The sequence below is a fragment of the Anguilla rostrata genome, chromosome 2 (assembly GCF_018555375.3).
Source record: "Anguilla rostrata isolate EN2019 chromosome 2, ASM1855537v3, whole genome shotgun sequence".
NCBI classification, from domain to species: Eukaryota; Metazoa; Chordata; class Actinopteri; order Anguilliformes; family Anguillidae; genus Anguilla; species Anguilla rostrata.
In genome coordinates this window covers 16,445,767-16,456,839 of record NC_057934.1, presented here as the reverse complement: position 1 = coordinate 16,456,839, position 11,073 = coordinate 16,445,767, and the positions used below count along the sequence as shown (strand labels likewise).

The 11,073-nt window shown below is 43.6% G+C and overlaps 1 protein-coding gene across 1 annotated transcript in view; it reads left to right on the top strand.

Annotated features, from left to right (window-relative positions):
- Nucleotides 1-436: 436 nt before the first annotated feature.
- The window catches only part of LOC135247400 (gamma-adducin-like), a 54,025-nt gene continuing 43,388 nt past the window's right edge, over nucleotides 437-11,073 (top strand). Inside the window, exon 1 of the mRNA XM_064320805.1 lies at nucleotides 437-587. The gene's annotated coding sequence lies outside the window, so the exon portion shown is untranslated. The remainder of the gene's footprint in view (nucleotides 588-11,073) is intronic.

Below are 11,073 nucleotides of genomic sequence, written 5' to 3'. Positions count from 1 at the left end.
TTTCACTCATAGTTGTGGAAAAGTGTGTGTGTGTGTGTGTGTGTGTGTGTGTGATTCTGCATTTTTCTTTGGGGGGGGGGGGTTCACAGAAGGCCTCTGAACCCTCAGCCTAGTGTTAGGTGCATTACTCATTAATCTCCTCGATCAAAATTTGCTCACACAGTGCCAAAAACAGTAAAGAGCAATGGACAGGAACTCTCACAGCCCTTCACTATCCTGCATGTGCTATGAGAATTCTAATCAGCTTGATTATAACCCCCCCCCCCCCCCCCCCCACCCACAGACGTAGGAAAGTCAGACACCTCAGCCTGCTCTCCGTGTCCTGAAAATAAAGACCTCGGTACATTTTCCCCTCGCGTGCAGTGAGATTAAACAGGCCACGTTACAGAAAGAGGAGGAGTGGACGGGGAGCAGCCCTTTCCCATCACTCCTCTTCAGATCCAGCAGGCCTGCTCGCCTTCACAGTGTGAGGGGGAGGCCGGAGGGAGAGCAGGAGCCACGGACAGCAGGAGCTAGGGAGGATTCGTCCTACACTGGGGGCAGGTGAAACCCGCTTGCTGAGAGACGGACTCCAAAATAGTTTCCAGGTTAGTGAGAACGTGTGGTTTGGCCGAGCAGTGTGGCAGAATTTTGTACGTTTGGACTCCCGATAAGACGGTTGACTGGCACTTGGCTGAGGGCCATTTTTAAATCTGCAGATACCAGTAAGGTGGCTTATTTTTCGGTGCTTTAAAATGAATTACCTTGTTGAATTCATTGAGTCAGAAGAAAAAACTGCCAAGGATGTCCATATTGAATCTGCAGCAAAACTAAGCTAACATTGTGTGAACTGCGAGGGTAAACGTTCTCAGACTTTGAAAATAAATGTCTGTTCATTCCTTTCTTTCCAGCAAATAGCATTTCAGATAGGATGGTCAGAACCTCAGCGATCCTCTATGGTACATAAATAATGCATTCTATGGACTGAATCATTTCTTGCATCTCAGTGGTGAGTCTCAGATGGTCTCACCGCAGGAAAGCCCCCGTTTCTCTCCTTCCCGGTCTGTTGGCTCTGTCCAGCTCTCCTTGGAAAAGCCAGCCTGTTAACTATTCATGGCTCAATGGAGTGCAGCTTGCTCTCAGGTGTGAAATTGTCAGCAATATCCAAGCTTTATGTATATAGGATTTCAGTTAAGAGAAATTGCCAGACTACCTTCTCAACAGATGACAAAACCTGTTTCCTGTGGAGTATCTGCGTTTTCTTCCCCTGTATCGGTGCCTGTGAGAGGACGGAGTTGTTAGTCATCCGGATGAGAGATCCAATAAAAGTAGGGGCTTTTCTTTTGTAGGTTTCTGTTTACCGACAAGTGCTTAAGCAGTGATAAGAGACATTAAGTAGCAGACTTTTTTTTCTTTCAGCTGATGGAAATTTTGGATGAATGCACCTCTTTCATGGCCAGATAGCATGCAGTGAAAGCCCTCGGTTCACGTGATGGCTGGGTCACTCCCTTTTCAATGCTTGCACCCTTAGCTCTGTGTGCACTTAGAAGAGCACACAGTCACAGAAAAAAATAATGAGCTTAGATGGGAATGTGCTGTGTGAGGAATTCTCAGTTTGTGATGAAATACACTTTGGCTATCTGGGTTTATATCATTTAGTTTTTCGTTCATTTGTGTTTTTTTAATTCAGTCCAAGTGATTTTGGTCAATGCGGAGCAAGGGTTCAGTCTGTTCTGGGGTTTACTGCAGGGAACACATACGTTTTGCATTTATGTTAAATTCTTTAAGTGTTGTTGGTGCATTTGAGGGGACTCCCTTAATGGAAACAGATGTGTTTTCAATAGTCCCTTAACCACTCACTGGCTGCTGTCCATCAGTAATCAGCCAGCTGATAATCCGATCAATAAAATTGAATTTCCTGACATTGTAAATGAGATCATCACTGAAATGCAAAAAGGAAAGGTGATTTTTGGATAAAATAAGTATTGTTGGTTTCTGTGAATATTGTGCATGACCTGTATCAGTATGACAGGTTGTGAAAAGATTCATTCAGCTTAGATTAACTGATAGCACAAGATGAGAACTGCAGATATCATGATAGCTCCTCTTATTAAGATGAGAAAATGCAGCTTGGCTAGCTAGCTACACTGTCTCCAGGCAAAAGCGTAAATCACTAATATATCCTATTCCCAAAGCACTTACTGCCAGGGTTACAGACACTTTTGCTCTGCTTTTAAATCCAAAATGTGGGATGGAAGTCAAATATTTATGCAGGCCCCACCCCAAGAACTCTAAAATCCCATTGTGCTTTCCCCCCCCTTTTTTAAATATTACTCTGTACTTAGTTGGTCCTCCAAAATATAAATGCATTATTTAGAATTTGACTTGAGTCACATTGCTCAGTTCTCCTTGCAAGATTTATGTTATATCACTTTATGGTTTTGTTCCATGTGTCTTTATGAATTTTCATAATTGGCTGTTGTTAAAATCCAAAAAAATGCTCTGCTTTATGAAGTATATATCGTCATTATAATATGTTTGAACATATTGGGCCAACAATTCATCACATTTTTACTCAGTTCATCAATGGAGGAATGAAATTTCTGTTAAATTTTCTAATCAATATTTATTCCAGATTTTATTTTTTCTGGAATTTAGTATGTCAAATGGCTTCCGTAAGCACATCCCATCACTACAGTTATCTTTTATTTGTGTCCTCTGAAGTATACTCTGCCACCTGTCACTTCTTTTTCACTCTGTGGTCCACAAGCTGAGTCTGAGTCATTACATTGGAAGTCTTCATGCTTGGCTGGCATAGACAGAGGTGCTGTCACAGGCAGTGATGGGAACAACCATGCTACCTGAAACTCTTCCTCTCCAGGCGATGCTACAGTTGACAATGCTACAGTCATGATTTTATACCATGAAGCGCATCACTACTGAATCCCAGTGCATTAGCAGGACAAAATACCGAACAGCTCCTTGTTACATCTTTTAATATTTCATTACTCTGACCTCACAAATGATTTGACTTCAAAGTACATTATGGACTAATGGCAATGGACTTATATGAAAGCTGACACGCTAAGTATCAAGGTGTGGCTCATTGTATACAGCTGGAATTTAGCTGGGCCTGCCAGACATCATAATTTAGAGATACATGCAGTGTGTGCTGTGTGCCCCTTCATATGGTCATGGCTGTCACTGTCTGCTGTGCTATTAGTAATTAGTAGGATTAGTAATCACCACCAACATCTGACACCAACTGAATACTGAGTACCATGCTTAAAATTTCAGGCATTGAGGAAACTATTAGGTTTGCTTGTACGTACCTGTTACCAAAGGAAGGAGCTTTGAGTCTCCCAAACACTGCTATAGGATTGACCCTATAATTAGGATACATACAAGTATCCCCTTCATTTCACAGTAACTGTACAGGACAATACACAAACACACATGGATTCAGCACTGCATCCCTTAGGTACTTTACTGTGTGCGCTGACTTCAGTTCAAGAAGTCAGAATGCCACTCCCTCTATTTCAACATCTGCTGACCCAGCTGTACCACCTCAAATCGCAACACATCTATCAGAACATGAAATGTCTGTTATCAAGGGTGATTTAATGATCTGAAATTGTGTTGATTTCTGGGCCTTGGGGGGGGAAGGGGGCAGGACTTCCCTGCACAAAAAGGGTGTTGCCAGCCCCTCTGCGTATCAGACCGGTTTATGTAATGGCGATTCGACGCAATCCAGTTAAATCGCTTGGCAGGGCCGCCTGCAATTATGTCACCCAGCAGCATCGGTTCCAGCTGCTGAAGTCACCTCACAGCTGTGTTCACTTAGACTTCACCCTGTGGAAAAACAACACTATACGTGAATTTATTTACTTTCAGAGTGAAATCAGTTTTCAGTTGCTAGCAGGATGATCGAATTCTCTTGTTTTTGCAAGATTCTCTAAGACTGCCTTTTTTGACGTGGGGTTTCAGATATTCCTTACCCTGAGGGTTTGGAGAAGAGGGAAAAGTATTCCTTTTTTACACTGCCTGATTGAGAATTCAGAGTGAAGAACACTGCTAAGCTAAACCAAATGCACTAGGGCTCGGCTTTGTCAAGAGCGGTAAATGAATACGCAAAAACACATTTCTGTTAACGGACAAAGGTCAAAGGTGTGTTAGATGGGCCGTGACATTCTGAAACTAATGTCGGGAGATTTTGTAAATAAAAGGGAAAAAATGCATTTGGCATTATCTGTGAACCAGTGGGCTTAACGTCTCGTTGCTGTTTAGATCATATTTCAGATGCTGTGATAAGAGGATCATGATATTGACAGGGTTATATTTTCATGGATGGAGAAGTCTGATAGATTGGTTGTTGAAGTGTTCAGCAAGGAGATTAACGGGACTCAGCTGTGACTGTCTATACACTATGTAACACAAGACAAAGTTGTATTAATTGTTTGTTAGTTGTTTTAGTGTATGTTAGTGCACCCATCTGTACATCTGTACATTTTCTAGATAACCTGTAGAATTCCCTTTTTATGTTATAATATGGTAAATATTTATTCCCAATAAACAGTGATACCATTTCTCTTTAAAGAGCAGTAAGAGGAATGATTGGATGAAGAGCAGCTGCCTTTTTGGCCAAGGAGTGTTTTTCTTTTTTGAGTATGTTGGAGCCCAGCTCATGGTCTGCGGTTTAGGGGAGATTTATTGTGACTAGTGGGTGTTTCTGGGTTTCTCCAGTGTGAAAGACCCCAGGGGAAGGAAGGAGACGTCGGACAAGGGGAGGCCTCCTCCCTCTCCTCCTCCTCCTCCTCTGAGCCCTGACTGCGAGCCAGCCACACCCTTGCTCGCAGGTGAAGGTCGGGGGAAGAGAGTCCCTCTGCTGAGTGCTGAGCCTCTCTGTGAACCAGGCCTGAAGCTGATCTGCCTTTCAGCACACACTCCCATACACACACACACACATACACACACACCTCCCTGCCCCCCCCTCCTCTGTGAACCAGGCCTGAAGCTGATTTCCCTTTCAGCACACACTCCCATACACACACACACACACACCTCCCTGCACCCCCCCCACCCCCACCCCCTTCTGCTGAGCCTCTCTGTGAACCAGGCCTGAAGCTGATCTGCCTTTCAGCACACACTCCCATACACACACACACATGCACACACACCTCCCTGCCCCCCCTTCTGCTGAGCCTCTCTGTGAACCAGGCCTGAAGCTGATTTCCCTTTCAGTACACACTCCCATACACACACACACACCTCCCTGCACCCCGCCTCCCCCCCTTCTGCTGAGCCTCTCTGTGAACCAGGCCTGAAGCTGATTTCCTTTCAGCACACACTCCCATACACACACACACACCTCCCTGCACCCCGCCCTCCCCCCCTTCTGCTGAGCCTCTCTGTGAACTAGGCCTGAAGCTGATTTCCCGTTCAGTACACACTCCCATACACACACACATCTTCCTGACCACTCCCCACAACCCCCCCACCCCCACACGCATACACATGTGCACACAAACCTGTGCACAAGCACATGCACAATCTCACAGTCATGCACTCACTCACTCATTCACACACGCACGCATGCATGGGCACATAGTCATGTGCATTAAATCCCGTCCCCACACACTGTCACGTGCACACATAGACCCACAACTGTCATACACAACACCCATACACTCATATACACCCCCCCCCCATGGATACCCACCCATGTCTACGCATCAAACGAAATACAGTTCAGTCTCTGAGTTTGTAATCGATATTTCTCAGAATTAATTAATCTGAATTATGGTTTTGATCCCATTTTCTTCCCACATCCTGATTCATCTTAAACAGACATGGTGGAAATTTCTTAAGTGCAGTTCATGCACGCCTGTTCGGTTGCATCTGGAAATCATTGAGTTTGTTTACATTTTTTTATAGTGTGACTTGAATGAGACCTCCAGGTATTTCAAGCTGTCGGTACTCCAGCTCCATAATTCTGTTGTCTTTATTCGGAGGGCATGCATTTTATACATAATTAACATTAATGCACAGGCACAGGGTGAATTAAAACACTCCTCGTACGGTGTCTTTTGAAGATATCCACACTCTTTATTACTACAACACAAAGGCTGCAGTACATTTTCAGTGCACATTCCAGCTTTTCACTTTACGAACAGTCTGCAGTGCTGAACCTGTATCTGAACTCCAGGCTTTTGTTCACCGTGCAGTAAACAGTGCTCATTCGCATTCAGTCATCTGTGATAAATGGAATGGCTTTCTCTTCAAAGATCAAAACCCCCTCATTTAGGTCCCGATAAGACTTTTTATGATAGTCTGAACTTTTCATGCTTTTTTGGTACAGGGCTGCCTTTGTCAAGGACAGGATACGTTGCAGTTTGGCATGAAAAAGATTTTTAGATGGTGCTCTGGGGCTCCTCATTTTACGCTCGCTGATTTTGAAAAAAATATTCTTTTCTCCCCTGTAACATACGTGAAGGCTGTTTCAGCAGGATATCCTGTGAAAATCTGCAAGGTTTACAGATTCTCTGATTGAAAACTGGAAAAGGGGGGTAGGGGGCAGGAATGAGGATGTTACTTGTCGGGCTTTGCCACTTCCTATGTAACAATAGATAGTCCATATCCATTTCTAATGTGATGTGTCCCATAAATGTGTGTGTGTGTGTGAATGATAATGAATAATACAACTGTTGCTATGTTTATTTTTTTATCTGTTAGACAGCTATGTTCTCTTAGCTATGTTAATAGTTTATATTTTTGTTTTGTTCATTTCAGTACCCTATATCAACAGTGCATTAATGAACAAATGTTTAATGTTGTCTGCTTAGTGTTAGCTTTATTGCGTTTGTGATATGTACATTGCTGACTCGATACAGTATAAATAAAAGATGCCAGCAAAGAGAAACGTTCAGTCTCCAGCTGTTGACGACAGGGTGTGGAGCAATTCTGACTGTTATGGAACTGATTTCAGAAACTTGGGAATTGGGAAATTGTTTTTGTATGTGAGAGAACTGGAATGAGTCAGAATGAATCGATGGGATTTGAAAATGAAAAAGTAGGATTTGCCTAGATGAAACTAAAGACTAGGTTACGTGTTGTTGTTGTAAGGGTAGACTCAGTCTTATATGGCTCTCTGTCAGGCTACTCCCTGGGCCCAGTATGGAATAGTCATGTGAGGGAGGGTCCACCAGGAAATTAATATCAGAACCTTCTACAAAGCAGGAATTACTGCAGGAAGAGAATTCAAAGCAATGTAAATGGACATATATGATAAAATACCATATTAGTATGTTGCCATATGTGAAAAATCTTTCAGGTTTTCATTACCCAGTGCTGTTTTAGGGTCTGAGCTTACATGAGCAATTATTTTCCTAATATAAATGCCGATTTAAAAAAAAAAAAGTTTTGAGTGACAAATAAACGTAATGGTCACTAACTTTTGAGGTGGGAAAGAAAAACATAACTATGTGGAGAGATGGATTAACTTCAGTCAGGATTATTGCAGATTAAACCCACTTCATATCACTGGAGAATTAGCAACAGCCTATTGCTCGCACTGTGTATAGATAAGAAACAAACAAGCATGCTTAAGAGAAGGCGTCCCCGAAATGGTTCAGCGGCCATTGCTTTAGCTTAGAGGGTGTGGGAGCAGTGACACGACAATCTGGTTGTGATTTCAGACGTGGCTCCTCGAGATCCTTAGTGAATTCTTGTTGCGTTAGAGCTCCGGGGTCCAGGCAGGCGTGCATTATGTCAGCGTGCGCTGTCAGTTCCCCGAGCGGGAACGCCCTCGCCAGACTCCTCCGAGCTCGTCCAGCTGGGGCCCGAGTTATTGATTGCGCAGCCACATTGGCTGTTGTTTTTCCTAACATCGTCATTTCCTGAGCAGCTGTTCCAGCGTGAGAGAGACAGAGAGAGAGAGAAAGGGAGGGGAGGGAGGGAGGGAGGGAGGGAGTAGAAGGGGGGATAACAAACACGACCAGTCCAGAAGAGTTCACAATCTAAACATTTATACGGCGTGTGTTTGCGTGTTCTTTTTTACAGCATATTGCAAAGAAAAGAATTAGGAAGAAGACAGGAAGTTGAAACCCTGGTGGAGTTCTGTTCTTTCTTGTTGTATTGTTTCAATACTGATATTGGGGTACGCTTTTGTCGAATTCATTTTGTTCCATTTTGAATTCATTTTTGTGTTACGTGACTGAATCAGCATTCGTTTTTGCATAGACTAGTGAAGTCCATGGACTGCTGATGGTATTCCAGCAAAAGTGATGTAATTCAGATTTGTCCAGTGTTCAGCTATAAAGCCAAGATGAGAAGAACAGAAAAGAGACTGTGCTTTGGATGAGTTCCATCTAGAACTTCACCAATTGTTTTATAGTCTGCTAATAATTCACTCTTTTGAATTTAACTCTTTATTTAATAAAGAAAAAAATCAGGAAATATCAAGATAATTTTATATATTCTGAGATACGGTTGTACAAATTACTCATTGTTTACAAGTTTTTTTTTTACTTCTTAATTCAAAAATTGTACTTTCTTTTGCCAGACCTGGGTAAATACAACTTTCATCATTTTTATTTGTGTTATTTTCTCCATTTTCTTGCATCCATTCATAAACTTACTAGGGCACATAAGAAACGTATTTACAACTTTTAACGTTAATTCAAATGACCTGAAAAGAGGATTTATTGACACAGCTCCACAGATCTCCTTTTAATTCATTTTCACTGCATTTTCTGCCTGTCTGCTCAGCGTGGTTCCTGAAATAGCACTTTTCCACGTCCCCTCAAGACCACCCGGTTTGTGACGGGAAAGCTCTTAAAGGGCCTTTCCATTCATTAGGCGCGATAAATCATTAAAAGAGCATCCGATCCGCCTGACATCGGGGCCCCCTCTCCCGGACGGTGTTTATACAGTTTGTTTACAGTGAGGAAGACCGAGGGATTGAGGCGAAATGACGCGTCAGGGCAGTGGGCGGAGGGAGGCGGCCGTCTGCTCCGCCCGAGTCGTCGGAGGTCACTCGTTAATGCGGCTGATTCGATAGAGGCGGGGGAGGGGGCGGGGCCTCCTCGGAGTTTGAGTAATTGGCGATTCTGCCTTCCCTCTGCCGTCCCAGGCTTTTGGCAGGTAACCCGGGAGTCATGGAAGTAATTAAAATTCCTCTGGCCCGCGCGGGCGCCTGTTTGCTTTTCCGCACGCGGGGCCGAGCCGCGGAAGGCCGCGCCACGCCGGCCGCGGTGGGCGGATCGGAGCTCCGCCTCGACCCCTCGGCCGGCCTGCCGGGTCCCCTGGAAACAGAGAGGCTGGATGGATGAGACCTGAAGGGTCACTCAGGCAGACGGGGAAGCAGATTAGCAGTGGATGATCAGTCAGGAGAACTCCAGAGAGGCAGCTGGGTGCCCCACGAAATGTAATTGGAGGAGAGGCTTTCCTCTTTCCACCTCGCCACCCCCTAAGACCAAAGTCGGGACTGTACTTACGCACTTTTCCTGACATTGCCATTATATTTTATTTGAGAAATGTTACTTTTAACGCCACAGTATAACTCTGGATAATGCAGAAGTAGAAAATTTGAAGGCCCTCATATGATAAGGAATGATTATCCTTAACAAAACTGTGAAGATTGGTACCCCACAGTAGAGGATATTTTCTTTTCTGCAAGTCATTGAATGTGGCTAAGAAAGAGAAAAGCAACATAATGGATCATAACACAGACACATCTAATGTTCCTCAGCAGGAAAGCTGGTTTATTTAATAGTGTGGGTGCTCTTTATCTCCCTTTTGCAAATAATAAATCCTAAACCTGGGTCCGAGAATGTTGAAATATCAAATGCTTCCTCAGAGGAATTAGTCTGAAAACCCACTTGCTATTGAAAGACTGATTTTTAAAACAGAGGAGCGAGGGGGACTCAAAACCGTAACGATCCGCCGCAAAGACGTACAGCTTCCGCGTGGGCCGTTTTTCCATCGATATAGCAGCTTCGCCAAAAAACGGTCAGACCAGCTAGCCTCGCTCTGAAAGAATCTTCCCATCTCTTCTGCATGACAACAGTCTGCTGGGCTAAAGATTTGTGTGTGCAGACTTTCATTTTATTATTATTATTTTTCTTTTCTTTTCTGGGTGGGGGCAGGGGTGTGGGTGATTTGTACTGCCGATTTTCCTGTGGTCTGCTCTAACCTCTGTCTTAGCTTGTTTCCCCTGACGGAGTGCGTTTCGGATGGAGACTGAAGTTAATGTCTTGGAATGTCTGCACATAGCTGAAATATCAGTTGATGTGGCTTCTTCTCCTCTCGCTGTGCGTGGAAAAGACTGGGTGCAGCTCTTTCAGCGCCATTAGGCTCTGAGTGTTTTCTAACTCGTGGTTTGATCACTTCATTTAGGCTGTTGTTTTGGCTAGGAAACCAGTTACCTGGCTTTGCTCATTTGTGGCTAACTGAAAGGAAGGTTGCAGGAGTTGAGCCCTGAAGTACTGAAGCCGTCAATCCCTCGTCTAGACGGCTGACATTAATGTTTTGTGACACAATGAGTCATCTAGAAACTATCTACCCTAAAGGACTTGGGAGTTTTTCTCCTTAAAAAATACATACATGAAGGAGATTACATGACCACCCCCTCAGTATGTTATTGTATGTCTGTATTTATGCCTGTCTGTCTGTTCTCAGCAATTGTTTGTGCCTGTGAATGATAATTCTAGGAGGTTATGCAGTATGTATATGTACATAGTTTCATTCTGTTTTCTGCATGTGTTTCAGTTATTTCTGAGGTGCTATGAATTTAATATCTGTTCTGGATGAAATGAGAATTCTAGAATTATGAATTATACTTCATCAGAGGCATGTCTAAATTGTAATTATTAGCTCAGAACAATGTGAGTATGACCTTACATAAATGTATTCCTCATTTGATCAGGGCTTTTAATTAATGTTAAAAAATGTTTTAACATCTGCCTGGAACAGCTTTGATACCCCGCATGTGACCTTCAGCAATAGTTGTCGTCAAGCCAAGTTTTGTGCATCAGATATTCCTCCCTGAAAACTCGACCCCTCCACATTTACTGTGGCCAGAATCACGCCCTCCCC